Here is a 16,262-nt window from a genome sequence, read left to right on the forward strand (position 1 = left end):
GGCCAGAACTTAGATGTGGTTTTTGTGGGAAGGAATGGGGAGGGAGGGCGGACCAGCTGAGTGGTTTAGCATTGGATCCCTTGAGTATTTTCGGCAGGCTCTGGGAGGCAGGGGTGGTCTCCCGTAGCCCAGTACTCGGACTTGGGGGGATTTCGGGCAGGGGAAGGTTGGCTTGGCACGAGCGTTGAAGGAGATGACTGTGGGACCAGACTAAGGACTGGTTGGCCTGCATAGGGAAGGTGTGCCCGCAGGCCAGGTGAGTCGTGTACTGCCTCTAGGAATCGGCTAACCCTGAGAGGGACAGTCCGCTGCTGGGTCTGCAAAGCCCCAAGAGGCAAAAGCCCTATAATATATAGAAGATAAAAAGGGTGGCAGATACAGGCTGCGGGCATGGGCTCCTGTGCCCTCTGGCTTTTGCCAGAAGAGAGATCGCCATCGGGGTATTTACCCACCTGTCCCCTCCCTGGCAGGCTGTCACCTGACTGAAGCCACACGGCTTTGTCCTCCTCTGCGGGACTTTCCCCGTGGTTTCTGTGGGCCACCCCTCCCTCCTTGCCCTGGGGCCACTGCCCCCATTCCCCGTGAGCCTCATAGACCCTTCCCACGCTCACAGGGGGCCAATCTTGTCAAAGCCCTCTTTGAGCTATCCTAATTTAAGTGTGGCGGGTGCCCTCTGTTTCCTGCTGGGATGCTTACGAATGCCAGAACTGCACCCAGAAGCAGCCCTCTGACCCTCCGAATGGATTCTGGGATTGGGTTGCTTACCTACTCAATGACCACAGGACTCACCTCCCTGCCGGCAACGTGATTCATGCGCGGCACGTGGAGGCCTCACGGCGATCACGTTACCATCGTGGCATCACCAGCGGAAGCATGGCACGACGCACAGGTAGAAGGCAGGCGGCTGTGGCACTCGGTCACCGTGGCAACGACAATGCTCAACAACATTGTGGCGTAATCTGGCTTCTTCTTACCACCCAGGGAGCAGGCAGAGAGAACGAGAAATTAACACTATACGTAACGCAATTAAGAACGTGTGTGCAGAGCCAGCTTTCCAGAATCCTTTCTGTGGTCTTGGGGCCGACATGGCGGAGGCCTTAGTCTAGGCGCTGGCTATATGGCTGGGCCGCAGAGTGGGGTCCCAGTTAGAAGCGCAAGCACCCGGGTGCAGCCAGAGTAAGGGCGATGGGAAGGGGAGTCAAGGGTGGAGAGTCTGGAATGAGCCTCCATATTTTCCCTGAACCTCCCTTTGTCAACGTGAATAGTCCCTTTGGTGAAACCAGTAATAACAGCAGCCTGATGATCCTAATTGGGGTGTCACACCTGTTTTCTGTGTCCTTTGTGGGTCACACCTTTCCCAGAGCACCCTCCTCCCCACCCGGCCAGAGCCGGGTCCTTCCCCCTCCCAGCTCTGCCCCAGAACCTCAGGGTTAGCTGATTCCTAGAACCTCACTCTGCTGTTTGATTCGTTGCTGTGCTCGGGCCGCCACAGCAGAATGCCACAGGCTGGGCAGCTGACACGGCAGGAGCTAACTTTCTCCCAGTTCTGGAGGCTGGAAGTGCAGGGTCCCGGGGCTGACAGGGTTGGTTTCTGGTGAGACCCCGTCCCGGCTGGCAGACGCTCTAAGTCCCTCCAAAGGCCCTTGGCATAGTGTTCCAACTGTGCTGGGAGAAGGCAGCCATGGCTTTGATCATGGGGTGACATGGGGACAGTATTCGGGGGAACCAATATGGCATCAACGTGAAGATGGACGGAGAGGGAATAAATGAGGCGGTCAAGCCCCTCGGGGGGAGACTAAGCGAATCCAAACGTGCGGAGTTGAGTGTCTAGACTGACAGAGCAGCGGATGTGAGACGGGGGGCTGCGTTTCAGAGACATCCAAGGAAAGATGGAAAGAAGGAAGTTTAGCTGGAAGGAGTGGGGGGGGGGCAGCAATGAGGAAGAGCTACAGACATCCCAGTGAGGGAACCCGGATGCCTAAGAGGCCGTGCCCGTGGGAACCTGGCTGGCACTCCTGCGTGGGCACCTGTGACGTTTAGGAGGGCTGACATCTCGTGGACCAACGCTCAGCCGTGGGGAGATGGGCACTGGTGGCGGGTGAGTCTCCGTTTCATCCCACGCGTGGACCATTCCGAATCACGCCCTTTTGTCCTCACCATGTCCCGCTGGCGGTGGGGGGGTGGGGGGGGTGGTGACCAGCTTGATATCAGATGGCAGGGTGTATCACACTGACTGCACGGGCTTTTCGTCTCTCCCTAGGTACTCTTCCCGGATCCCTATCCCTCTACCTGGTTGACCTCCCAACATCAGCTACCTGCACACCACCCTTCTCCGAAGCCGGATTTTTGGCGGGTGAAGGGATAACACCAAGTCAGGTCCCTTTTGGTGAGGGATCACGCGGCTGGCTCGGGACAGGCGGGGCTTGATACGATGCTGGGCAGGCCGTCCGCGATGCACAGCGAGGGATGTGGGCTCAACCTCACGTACCCAGAACGGACAGCTGTTGCCAGGATCTGATGCATTTCCTGATGGAGGGTGTAAGAAACGGAATGCTAGAGGCTGAGGCACGGGCAAAGGCTACTAGAACGATTCACCGCGACCCGCATTTGCTGTGCCTGCTCGGGTCCCAGGCTGGGCCAGGAAGCAGGTGCACAGCGGTCAACAGGATGTGGTTCCTGGCCTCTTGGGGCTTACAGTCTAGGGGAGGAGGCAGAACCAAACAGGTAGCAGCCCCCCGGGGACAAGTATAATCCTAGAGGCCCCCTTGGGGGACATAAAGGGAGGGTGATCCCCACGATCCCCAGAGATGAAAGTCTTCTCCTGAAAGAAGTCTTCCTGACCCCTCACTACCAGAAATGGCCCCTCCCTGCTCTGAACCCCCCCCACACGTGACCTTCTCTTTGCATTTTTCACACGTTGCCTTCTGTTCCTTGCTTCCTTTTCACCCATGTTCATCTGGCCTCACCAAGTACGCGGCAAACTCCTCGGTTCCCGGCCAGGTCTTAGTCATGTTTGCACCGTCCCCAGTCTCTCTACTGTCCCTTCTGTCTCCCTACTGGACCTTTGTCCTGCTCCAGGCCGAGTCTCTCACATTTAAGAGCTTAATGGACCTTTGGATCGGTTATTGATAAACGGATGGGACGAAGGGAGGAGGGAAAGGAGGAAACAAAGTGCAGAGAGTGAGGAGGGGAACCAGGCCAGGAGGGCTGCACCAGGGAGGGGGTCGGGACACAGGGGCCAGGCAGTGGTGATGTCAGATGCTTCCAATGACCAAGGGGACATATGTGGAGAAAGGCCAGGGAATTCGGGAGGAAGGAGATCCCACGTGACCACAGACAGAGAGATGGCCACAGAGTGAGAGCTCCATCTATGGATTTCGGGGGGCCGACAATGTCCCCGGGGAGCACTCCACTCAGATCCCATTCCTGAACTTCCAGCTCCGTGGACCTGCCTCTTGGGCATCTGTATCTGGGCATTTCACAGGAACTTCAGAGTCCACATGGTCAAGATGAGAAAGACTATCACCTCCTCTAGGAAGCCTTCCACGATGCCGCTTCCCCCATAGAGCTATTAGTTCTTTACCTTTAAGTTGCACCCACCACAGTCCCTTATCACCTACTCACCTGGGTGGGGTGTGTCTCCCCTGTCTGGCCATGAGCACACCCAGGGCAGGGGCTTTGCTTCGGTCACTGTGTGTTCCCACACTTAGCTCTCTGCCGGTGTGCCGTCCAGACTCTAAAAAAAGATGATGGGTCCCTGAAGGATGGGAACACGAGGCATTGCAGTGAGTGGGAAAGGGAAACGGAACGTTCCCTGGGGGTGTCAGCTAGACCAGCCGTGGGTTTAGTACAGATGTGAGTGGAAAGTGAAAACGGTCAGCAGTGGAGACAGAGGCAGTTAGAGGAGCCGCGGGTCTGCTGTCCCTTTGCCTCCAGTTACTTGCAGGTGGCCTCGATGACCTTAGTTAGACTCCAACCAGAAGTCGGAAGCAGCCGACGCTACCTATGAGTAGTTTGAGTGATTTTTGCCCCGCCAGCATCCTGGAGCCGGCTCTGCTCGAAAATGTTCACCCATGAAATACAATATATCTGTAAACACATTCTGATGAAATCTAGATGAGGGGAGTCCCCCGACAAGGTGGGTGCGTGTCTGGGGTGGATGCTAATGGCCTGGAAATGAGGACAGAAGAGGTCAGCTCCGGGGAGGTCTGGCAGTCTCCACGGTGACATCTCAGATGACCCTGGCGTCAGGGAAGCTCGCCCGTAAGGCCAGCGAGGCGGGCTTGCCAAGGACTCTGGGAGCGGGTCACGAGGAGCCAAGGGCACAGGAAAACCAACCAGGGGCACAGCCCAGGGAGGGGACAGCAGCCAATAAGTCCAACCCCCTGACCTTTTTCCATTCTTTTCCATGGGAATCTGGGTTTGTTTGGAAATTTGCTTCCTCATGATTTTTCAGCTCAGGCCTGCCTGCTCAACTGGCCCCGAGCACCCAAATGCAGACGAGGCATGTCTCCGTGATTCTCCGATTGGAAGTACCCGGCCACCGGTGGCGACCCCAGGATCTCGCGGCATCTACTCCCGCAAAGCCGGCTGCTCTGTGCCTGACGCACGGGGCCGACAGTCAGGCTTATTTCCGCATCAGCTGCACCTTGAGGAGCCTAGCACTGAGCACCACGCTACGGGAGACATTCTTCATTTTCCTTCATTATTTTCTTTAAGATTCAGAATGCAAGGACCTTGGTGTCACCACAACCCTACTTTACAGGTGGGGAAACTGAGGTCAGAAAGTTGAAGTGGCTTCCCCAGAGTCCCCAGGCAGCGGGTGACAGAGCTGGAGTCAAGTCAAAGCCTCTGCCCCACCCAGGACAGGTGTCACTGCTCTGTGTTTGGGGGCCGATAACCGTATTCTTACAAAATTAGCAGGCGGTTCATCCGAGGGCCCCGGGGCTCTTTTCCAGGCTTTCCCAGCGCGTTGGGTATTTCTGCCGAAAACTGGGGCAACGCACTTACAAGATAATGCAATGACTCGATTCTGTCTGCGTCCCTGTTAAATTTATTTTAAAATGTCAGAATGGTAATGTGACACGTACATTTCACGTGTTGACTGAACAGCTGGTAGTTTTTTTTTACTTTTTTAAAAAATGTTTACTTATTTATTTTTGAGAGAGAGAGAGAGAATAAGAACGCAAGAGCAGGGGAGGGGCAGAGAGAGACAGGGAGACCCAGAATCTGAAGCAGGGAATCTGCAGCGGGTTCCAGGCTCCGAGCGGGGCCCGAACTCACGAACCTCGAGACCCTGAGCTGAAGTCAGACGCTTAACAGACTGAGCTACCCAGGCACCCCTTTTGCTTTTAATGAAGTGATAGATTTAATAACTAGTTAATAGCCAGTGAAGATGGTTAAGCCAGCTGTTGACAGATGTCATTCAAGTGTTTCTTTCTAAAGCATGTGATTTAAAGGAAAACACCATGTAGGTTCGTGACCCGCTGCCTTACCTGTGCCACCTAAAGGCACGTGTGGACAGGTTCCCTGCACATATCCTCTGCTTCATCCTTTCTCCTCCTTTCCTCTTCGTGCTTTGTTGCCCCAGGTTTGGGGGCCCCCCATCTACCTCATGGCGTTCATTGTATATCACTGTGCTTCTCCTGCCTTCCGTCTGCTTGGAATGGGCTCCCTCTGGGACCGTCCAACTCCTATTCATCCATCAAAACCCAACGTGGGCCTCTTTTCCAGGCAGGTTCCCTGAAACCTGAGCTAACAGGTGCTCCCACAGCCCCCAGGGACACTGCCATGTCTGGCCCTGCATATGCGCCTGCTATCACTGCCATAACAAATTACTGTAAGTTCAGTGGCTTAAAGCAATGCAAATTTATTATTTTGCAGTTCTGGAAGCCAGACGCCCATCCTGGGTCTCCCTGGGCTAAAACCAAGGTGTCCGCAGGATCGCACTCCTTTCCGGAGGCTCTAGGGGGGGATCCACACCGCCACCCTTTTTGGCTTCTAGAGGCTGCCTGTGTCCCTTGACTTGAGTTCCCTTCCTCCTCCTGCAAAGACAGCATGAAGGGTTAAGTCCTTCCCACATCCAGCCACTCTGACTTCTGCTTTCTGCTTGTCCGGTCACATCTCTTGGACTCTGACCCTCCTGCTTTCCTCTAAAGTGCCCCCTCACACGAGGTCTTTAACGTCCTCACATCTGCTTGTTGCCACATGAGGTGGGGGGATTAGGACATGGCCGTCTCTGGAAGGAGGCACTATTCTGCCCCATCTCCTGTCCTTGTTTACAGCTCTTACTAGAACGTAAGTGCCTTGGGACAGAGCCCGCGTCTCGTTCGTCTTGCTTTTCTATCCCCCACCACTAGATCGGACCCATCGTGGGACCTTCATAAATACATGAACTGAGTTCACCTGCCTCCCCGCTACCCGGAATCACATCCCGCCAACCCGCTGAAGCACTAGCTCTTGCCTGCATCGTTCGGGGACCCGCCTCTGCCCCAGGACGATGCACACTTGAACCGGGAGCTCCTGGAGACTACACCCTTTGGGCTCAGAGGAAGAAGAATCTAGAAGTGGAAGGGGAGGCTGTGGGATCCTCAGGCATGCACCAGCTACCCACCGCTCTGCTTGGCGGGGCAGGAGCCCGGAGAGCCCTCTTCCCTGAGCAGACCCAGACCAACAATGTTAGTTTCTAGCATCTCTGCTGACTCCCGTTGCCGCAGACCAAGCCGTAGAGCCCAGAGCGGTGCGTGGGGCTCGCAGGGCAGATCCAGGGTGTCTAGACAAAGCTGCTCGTTGGCAGGACCCTTCCCATCCCCTGCCCACTGGAATCAACGGCTGTTGGATCCTTCTTGGCTCTGGGCTCTTGGTATATTTCCAGTGTATACCTTTGTCTCCCACCTGCCTCACTTTTAGGCTCCCACGGGTGCAGGGTGAGCCTGGCTGCGTCCCCCCCCCTTGCACTCCACGCCTCTCTGCTGTGCTCCCCGTGATCCGCCCCTGGGCTCGGCCGGCCAGCCTGAACCCCATCAAAGGCAGGCTTAAAAAAAAAAGAAAAACAAACCCATGCCGGAAGAGAATGAGTATTTCGGCACAGAAACAGAAACCGCCTAAGGAAAGAGCGTGTAGATGCGAGCATCACAGCACGGGGGGCAGTCTGTGCTGTTGCCCGGCCTGCGCAGGACCCAGGACGGCTTCTCCGGATCCCAGCCAGCGGCTCAGACGTGTTCTCTCTCCATGGGGTTCTCTCCGGAGGTGTCCCCGGGAGAGGCGTGGAGCCCACCTCTCCTGTGCCGGCAGGCAAGCAGAGCATAAGCACGGACGTCAGCAGTTAGAGTCTCCCAAGGCCCTCCTGCTGGGCTGCTGGGGGCCTAGGTTTGTGCACCGCCCCCCAATCCCCAACACTGGCCTTCTTCGGACACGCTGGGAGCCTCTATGGACCTCAAATGCCAGCTTCTCTGAGCTGCTCTGTGTTGCTCTGAAGGGAAGGCAGATAACGACCTTGACCGGGCGGTCGCCCTGCCTGAGCCCGTTCAGCAGCACTAAAGCCAGACTCTGAAGGGCTCTCAAGTCAGACCCGGCCCCGGTTCTGATTGGCTGCACCACTCTGCTTGCTGGTCCCGCCTCCCGATCCGGGGTCTACCTCAGCGGTCGGCTTGCCTTTCTTGTTAAGGACCAGACAGCAAAGATTTTTGGCCGTGAGGTCTTGAGAGCAGCTACTCATCTTGGCCACTGTGGTGCAGAAGCAGCCATGGACAATGTATAAAAAAGCGAGCGTGGTTGTGTTACCCAGAAAGCAGGCAGCCGCCAGATTTGGCCCACAGTTTGCTGACCCCTGTTCTAATTCGTAAAATGAGGATCGTGAAGGTATTTATTAGATAGGACCGTTGAGAAAATAAGGCTCTCAGCGCAGAACGTGACAGACTCTAAGTGCTGACGGATGCCCGTGAGTAACGCTGTGCACCCGAAACAGGTGCAGGTGTCTGGGCTGAGCACTGAGTTTATTCTTCTGTAGAGCTCGACGTTCTCCTTTGACTTCTCTGGGCTGTGCATCTGTAAAATTCTGTGGTTGCACGGACTAGCGTCGATGTTCGCGGAAGTCAGACTCGTTCGCGTGAGCCAATGATTCTTGAACACTACATATGCCTGAGCCTGAGGGTGAAGGAAGAGGTTGGAGGAAGGGGCACGTCCTGTTATATCCACCTCTGAGCATTTCTAGGCTCTGCTTTTCTGGCTCTGCATCTTTCCTTCCTTCTCCCACCTCTCGTTTCCCTTCTCAGGCACTGGGGGGCTGCGTCCCGTAATACCCACTTTACCCTTTCCTTCTGCAAATACCGGACATCTCTCTACCGTGCAAGCCTAATCATTATCTCTCCTCTTTGTCGGGTACTCAGTGACCTCTGCAAACTTCCACAGGCTTCTTTAAAACATTTCTTTTAATGTGTATTTATTTTTGAGAAAGAGATCGAGACAGAGTGTGAGAGGAAGACGGGCAGAGAGAGCAGCGTCTTTTACGACCTAGCCTTGGAGGTCACACATGTCGCAGGTGCCACAGGTTCTGATTCTGTAGAACGTCACTAAGCCCCGCCCACATCCCAGGGGCAGAGAGCTAAGCTTTACTTTTTCTTTCTTTCTTTCTTTTTTTTTTTTTGTTTGTTTGTTAAGCTTTACCTCTTAAGGGAAGGAGAGTCAACGAATTTATACATACACTTAAAAACCACCACATACGCATGCGTTAAGTTTTCAACATGCATATCAACGTATGAAGGTTCAGGAACTGAGAAGCCAGAAAGACAGGCTTTTAGATCCCAAATTTCCCCTTGTGCTCCTTAGAGGCTCTTAAACAAGACTATCATCTTCCCTGAACTTCAGTTTTTATCTGTAAAGAGAGAATGAGGCTACCTAATTCCAAGGAATGGCAGAGAGAGTAAATGAAATGATATGTGGCATAGATAATAAAACTTGTCTCATTGTTCCCGTGCAGGGCGGACGGGTCCCCACCAGGCTCACCTCCCTCCTGCTCCCTGGACACCTTGGATTCCAGCCTCACTGAATGGCTCATTGTCCCGCCTGCCCTGTGCGCCCTCACACCCGGGCCCTTCACACACCCTGCTCCTTCCGCCTGCAGGGTCCCGAACACTTTTATAATTATTCTTACTGTTGTTAATCAAAATCACTATTCTGTGTCCTCTTGCAAAAGACCTGAAACACCAGAAGGGCTCATATGTTCAATAGCGCTCGCACAGAAAACCGAAACAAGAAAGAGGAAACTTCCTGTGGCCAGTGCCCTGCAGAGACAGTTTTCGGTGGAGACGTGTTGGCCCCCCGGCCCACATTCCCGCCCGGGAAGAGGGCCTTCCCAGCCCTGGGAGGATGACGCTCTGGGAGCTCCTCACCTGGAAAGGGATCGTTTCGAAAATCAGATCTGTAAACTCACGACGAATCTGCCAAAGATGCTGTGTCGCGTTCTCTGTCTCCGAGGCCACCCGAGTATAAAGGCGTGTAAGGAAAACCTCCCATAAAACCTGGTGGCTCCTGAGCCACACGGGAAAGAAAGAGAAAAGGGTGCTGACTCTTATAAATGGAAGTCTATCGAATTCCTCTTATTATCTGTGTGCTAACAAAGAAGACAGGGGCTGGGAGACTGCGATTCTGATTCCACTTCCTGTGTGGGGTTTTCCAACACCACCAAGCAATTCTGTGACACCAGCTGAGTGGCCGCTGTCACAATAGCCAGTGGCCGAGCCCCGGTTGTCACCTGTGCTTCGGGCCAACCTGCTATAGATCAGAGGTTCCCAAGACCCCTCCTCAGGTTCAACCAAGTAGCTAGAGCCCCTCACAGAACTCGGAGAAAATTTCACTTAGTAGATCGCCAGTTTATGAGAGAGGGATGGAACCCAGGAATAGCCAGACGGAGGAAATGCATAGACCAAAGCATGGGGAGGGGACGCGGAGGGTCCGTGCTGACGGTGCCACTTGTCCCACACCTCCACGTGCTCACCAACCTGGAAAGCTCTCCGAACCCCGTCCTTCAGGGTTTCGTGGAGGTTTCACCACACAAGCACGACTGATTCAATAACTAGTAGCTGACAAGGGAACTCAGTCTCAAACCCTCCCCCCCTCCCATCCTTAAGTGATCCAGGTGCTTTCCAAAAGTCGCCTCATTAACATGACAAAAGACACCTTACCTTCACCTAGGAAATTACAAGGATTTTAGGAGCTCTGCGCCCAGATCCAGGACGAAGACTAGATATATATTTCTTATGAAGAATCACAATATCACAGAGGTCTATCTTCAAGGTGTCCAACAGAGGAACAAATATGAGAACCCCAACTTGCAACGCACCCTATGTTACAGCCTGACAATTTCAACATGATTTAAAAATTTCTATTAAGCCTTTCCCATCCAGACTAACAGTTTAAGGGTCAAGCATTAGGGACTCTTATTTGGACAGTTTCTTTTACTTGATTATAGAATTCTGTTATAGAATTCTATAGAATTTCGATTATAGTTTCGTATCACATTTCATTGTAAGGAATACATATTTTTGCCTAAAGATTTGTTGTGAGCACACATATTTGTATATACACGTATTTGGTAATTTCCTTCCTTGTTCTTCCCTTCTCACGGTTTCTAGCAGTAAAATCTGTCAACAGTTGTACCACAAAAGAGGATCCCTTCCAGAAAGTTTCCACTAGGTGCCTTTGTCCTGGTAGAGTGCTCCGCTATTTATATGGAGAAGCCGGAGCTCCCCTCGGGCACAGGGTCTATGGATAAGCACAGAGACCAGTGGGCTTCTGTCTCTGGACGTTGCCTCCTTCCCCATAGAGAGGATGATGAAGGTCATCTGAGCACCAGACACACCCTCATTATAATATGGGGACATGCCTCTGACTGTGAACCTGGGACCTATCAACCAAGAGGGTTGCATGGCTCTGCATGGGATCCCAGCCATGTGCCTTGCCCAATTTATTCTTATTTCTTTAGGGATTGGGCAGAGCCAAGGGGAATCCAATAATCACATCATTATACAGCTGCCATTACAGCCAAAGTGCCATTACAGCCAAAGTCCTGCACAACGAACATGTTTCATATGCAGGCCCGTCAAAGGGGCCAAGCCTGAGTGCCATTTGGAGCCCACGTGTGGAGGCCCTTTGCCAAGAACAGTATATGAAGACAAGGAAGGTGCTTCTGGGAGACTGGTGGGCTGGTGTTTTTGCCGCCTACCAGGTTGTTGGACTATTTTCCCTTTTTATTAAAGCGCTGACCCTCAAGAGCCAGTGTTCTTTCCTGTGGACCCCCCCCCCCCGCCCCCACCAACCAGGACCCTAATCAGGGGCACAGGTCCCTTTAGGGACCGGAGTCAAAGGCAAAGACTCAAGTATGTGCAGCTCCAAGATGCAGAACTGAGGCCAGATGACTAGTCCCTCTCTATCCCTTGCTGGAGCAGGGCAGTCTGGCAGGGACCTTCTGAACACCTGGCAAGGGGCTGCATAGACAGGTGCAGCCCCTTTCACACCTAAGTAAGCTGCAAGCCACGGTGGGAGCGGGACAATCCCCATATGCTGAATATTCTCAGTCCCTACTGGGTGTCACTGTAAGTCCCACAGAAGCCTCACCGTCCCTTACTCTGTATTATCCCTTAGTTTTGTCAAAAAACACATACCACAACTGGCTGGACAAAGTCAGGATAGCACAAAATTCACTCGATTGTCAGCTCCAATCTCATGGCGACATGAGATCACATTTACGCTCAGTGAGAAAGAGTTCTGGGATCAATTAGAACTGTCTTCCGTGAGCAAAGGTGGAGGTGGTGGTGATCAGCTCGCTCTATGTTTCCCTCCCCTGGTCTGAATCTGTGAGGCCAATGTATATCCCTAAGTTACAAGCTACAGTATCTCTCCCCTGACCATCTTACAGTAAAAATAGAGGCTGTACATTCTCTTGAAGTCTCCAGAATATGTTTGATGTTCTGTAGGGTGGCCCTGAAGAAACCTCCCAGCAATGGGCATCCAGCAACACCCTGTCTTTGACTCTGACAAAGTGCGTCAGCATCATATGCACAGATGGACGGAGAAGTGGTACTCAGATTCAATATTAAAACTGAGAGGGGGGCTCCTGGGTGGCTCAGTTGGTTGAGCGTCCAACTTCAGCTCAGGTCATGATCTCGTGGTTCGTGGGTTCGAGCCCCACGTTAGGCTTTCTGCTGACAGCCCAGAGCCTGGAGCCTGCTTCAGATTCTGTGTGTGTGTGTGCCTTTCTCTCTGTGCCCCTTCCCAGCTCGTGCTCTGTCTCTGTCTCTCAAAAATGAATAAACATTAAAAAGAATTTTTTTAAAAAACTGAGAGGAAAGTCCCCATAAAACAGGGGACTGGCTCTTTCTAGGAGTCTTGAACATAAGGCCAAATTTCAGAGCAAGCAATAAAGAGAACTGAAGCCAGAAGGTGAGTCCCAATGTGGGACACAAACGGAGCACAGCAGGGTCATGGCAAGAATGCTCAGTCCAAGGGTCTACAAAAAGGAGAGTGGCGTCTCAGGGGCTATGCTCAGAGAAATAGCAATGTGAGTGGGTTCTGATGACCTTCTTCAACTGTCACGTCATAGATTCTTAGGGTTTGAAAGAGCCTTTCAAGTGATTGAATTCCCTCACTATCCAATACATTCTTCTTCACCCCCAGTCTCAGGAGCTAGGACAGAATGACAGCCACAGCTGTGGTGGTGGTCTCTCAGGGGAAGGATGTTCTACCTTCTCCACTGGTTTAAATCCCCTTGTCAGGCACAGAAAATTATTCTTCATTCAGCCTTCATTCATTCACTCATTTGGATAGTCAGTCAGTTATTCCAACATCTGCAGGACTTTTTGGAGGACCATGCCTTTGGTGGTCCAAGGCCCCCCTCTGGGAAACATCCCAGGTCTGGCGCTCCATCCATCCAACCGCACCTTGGATTTGTTCAAACGTTGGTTCACCAAAAATCGTCCAAGGGGCATTGTGGGTTGGCAAGGACTGTGTGCAAATATTCAACACCCTAAATTTCAGACCCACAAAGAGCTTCCTGTAGTCACGCACGCTTTGGACCATTATTAAAGCCAACAAACTGTTTCCATTTCTTCTAACTCATGCTGAAACACATCATCATCTGATGTGGCAGGGATGGCTGCCCTGCCCAGCTGTATTTTCCCAGTTGCTGGAGAGAGTGGGGGAAGGGGATCAAAGAGCCTGAGGATACCAACCACATGGCATGGCTGTGAGCTGCAGCAAAAACACGAACAGCTGGAACTCTCCACTGAGCGGAAGACAATTCGATGGTTGGTACCTCTCAGCCTCTGGTGATTCTGAGATTTGTCTCAGCTTCTGCTTCCTGGCCTCTGGAACCTGTTTCTGGCTTCATGATGGGCTCTTTTCGTCCATGAAGCTGGTGGCTGAATTTGGCTACGTGGAGGAAGCTGTGGACACTTCAGTGGCATTGATCACCATGTCCTACAGCCCTTACAGCTTCCAGGCTCCTGAAACCTGCCCCAGGGTCTCGGGTATTACATGGGATGATGCCTTGGGCTGAGCTCATGACCACTTCCTCCTGTATGCTTGGGTTTTGCAGAAAGGAATCTGCGTTTGGGCAGGAATCTGCCTGCATTTGAGAAGCTCCTTGAGGAACTGGTGGGATTATCTCAGCTTGAAAAACAGTAAAATGACAATAAAAGGAAATGACCACACACCAGTAGGTGTTTGGAGGAGACCCACTGCTGAAAATCTGACTACATTTGTGATGCCTTTTTCATTTCAGCAGGACTTTCTCAGTCATTTGCATTATGGTTATGGAATTTTAGCCATTTTTAAAAATCCATTTTAAAATGATTTTTTGTCTTTTTTTTTAAACAAAATCTCTAGCTTACAGTTCTGGAAATTATTAAACCTTGGTTTATGTAATTGTCAGAAGCCCTATTTGTTGCCTTAATTGTCTACTGTGGTGACATAAATATCTTTTCCCTCCTTTCTTTAGCCTGATTTGAACAGCTGTGAAATTTTTCTGTCATTTAGTAAGTTCCATACATACTAAGCTAACAGACCAGACCATTGGATACCAGAAATACAGATTCCTTTCTTTTCTAAGATTCCCTTTATGTACAGCAATTTATTGAAGTCAAGAGTTCTTATGGGGGGAAAAAGGAAAAAGGTAAAATGAGGGTCATGCTGAATATGTTCAAAATTAGAGGTTGAGGTGTTTTGTTTCCAAATTTACTATTTGCAATAACTTGCTACTGGCCAAGAGGACACCCCTCCCCCAAACTTTAAGTTCCAGCGTTAATCAGAGGTTGTTCCTATAGCCTCTATAGGATAGAAGGTGGGTCCTGTTTCCCTAGGCAAGTCTGAGGGGAGTGTCTGCTGTAATAAAGGAGAAAGACTATAGATCTGGCCCCACCATGGTGGGCAGAAATGGACCCAGAGGGGTCCCAGAAAAGGACAGTGTCCCAGTCACAGGCAGAGTGCCACATGGGACCCACTATGCCCATGCTCTTGACATGAGCCCTGAGACCCTGCTCAGCTCTTCTCTGGTCTCTCCTTGGACTAGAACTTGGCAGAGACCCAGGGCCTTGGTCAAACCATGACTGAGATGCACCCTGAGTCCTGCATCCGGTCCAACCACATTCATCACAGAAGAAGATGAGGGATGGGCAGTTGGTCCTACTTTATTCAACCACCACCATTCCCAGACTCTGTCTTCTTCTCTTTTAAGTGCCTACTACTGCTTTGACCAGACTCTGACAGATGTTGGGGAAAATTAAAGGTGAGGTCTGGCTTCTCTAACTAGAAAGGGGACATGTGCGACAAGCTGGGGTAACCGGACATGTGTCTTTGGCTTCCCTTGGTCTGTCAGCAGTTTCCATGACAACCCTGCATCACTGCTGTGGGGTAGACTCACGTCTCCCCTAAGGCTCTGTCCACATCAGAAGTCTGGGACACCCACTGTCACCTACTGTCACCTCCTGAGCATCCCAAATCTCCATGGGATCATGCTTGGATCTCCCTTCCTATGAGATACAGTTGCTGAGACTGGCAGCATTCAACGTATGCAGTTGGTACCCAAGATGTCCCAAGATGTGTCCCAAGATACAGCCCTCAACTCCTTCAACTTCACCAATGCCTTTGAGATAAGCATTAGGCTTATTTGTATTTGCAAGGCAAAGAACGGTAAGAGCTAGTATTTATTAATCATCTCTGTGCCGACTACTTTGCCTAACACTTTACACACTCTACCTCACTTTGCTTTCACATCAGTTCTGTGAGGTGGGCACTTGTTTCCTGATGGGAACACTGAAAGCTTGGAAGACGGTAAATAACTTGCCAGAAGCCACAGATTTTATCAGCATTAGAGGCAGAAGATTCAACCCCAGGCAGCCTGGCTCCAGAGCCCCCACCGCAGGTATCCCAACACCCAGATGAGCTGCTTTCTGCTAATGGTACCCCAGGTCCCCAGGTCCACCTGATGCTTCTGGTCTACTGCGCTCTCTGAGATTACCCTGGTCCCCTCTTTCAAGTAGAAGCAGATAAATCTCCTGGACTGTTAGGTCACCTGGTGTCAGTGCAGTGACCCCCTCGGAGCCCCCTCTGGCTGAGGGCTGGGATGTGGAACTCCAGAGGAGATAAACTCCCCTCTTCTTTGGGGGGTGGGGTGGTTGATGGGCCAATGCTTGCCCAGAAAGCCTTGGACAATGAATGCATTCTAAACACAGTGGTTAAGCCTGATCCATAGAAGTGGTGATGGGGGCAGGGGGTGGAGGGGGCGGGTGCCAGAATGGCACAGGAGAATTTTTACATAATAACAACCATATGTCTTAGAAGAATGGGAATGGTTTTCACTTTTTGCACAAGGACCCTGGAAATTGCTTCAGGAAATCGGCTTCAACCCCCTGATGAAGTCAAACTAACGTGTCAGAAAAGCAGATGAAGTGAAAATGTGCCTTCGAGCATCTTCTGGCTTCTGACATCTTCTGACCATTACCCACGTTACAGTGAATGAGTACTGGATGTAGACAAAGGGAACATCAGAGTATCTCGGGTGAAACGAAATCCTTCAAAGATCACGTTGTTCATTTTTCATAGAGCTCTCTAGGTAGACTTGAAATTCAACCTCCTACTGACTGAATTCTTAGAAAGAGAAGTTCACGCAGAAAACAATGTGCATTATTTGCTGGCATTTGGTCCTAATTTTAAATACTGTAGTAAACAGTATTAAAACACTGATCTGCCCACCTTATTTCCACTAGACA

The 16,262-nt window shown here is 51.6% G+C and overlaps 2 long non-coding RNA genes across 2 annotated transcripts; one reads left to right on the forward strand and one right to left on the reverse strand.

Moving 5' to 3' along the window:
- Window positions 1–1,588: 1,588 nt before the first annotated feature.
- On the forward strand, window positions 1,589–9,395 carry LOC122228449. The gene is made up of 4 exons (XR_006206600.1): window positions 1,589–2,098; window positions 2,261–2,386; window positions 4,457–4,765; window positions 8,978–9,395. It is a non-coding gene; the product is annotated as an uncharacterized LOC122228449 (long non-coding RNA).
- Window positions 7,847–9,466, reverse strand: LOC122228450. The gene is made up of 3 exons (XR_006206601.1): window positions 9,390–9,466; window positions 8,702–8,872; window positions 7,847–8,145 (listed from the first exon to the last, which is right to left on the reverse strand). It is a non-coding gene; the product is annotated as an uncharacterized LOC122228450 (long non-coding RNA).
- Window positions 9,467–16,262: the final 6,796 nt, after the last annotated feature.

The sequence above is a fragment of the Panthera leo genome, chromosome C1 (genome assembly GCF_018350215.1).
Source record: "Panthera leo isolate Ple1 chromosome C1, P.leo_Ple1_pat1.1, whole genome shotgun sequence".
NCBI classification, from domain to species: Eukaryota; Metazoa; Chordata; class Mammalia; order Carnivora; family Felidae; genus Panthera; species Panthera leo.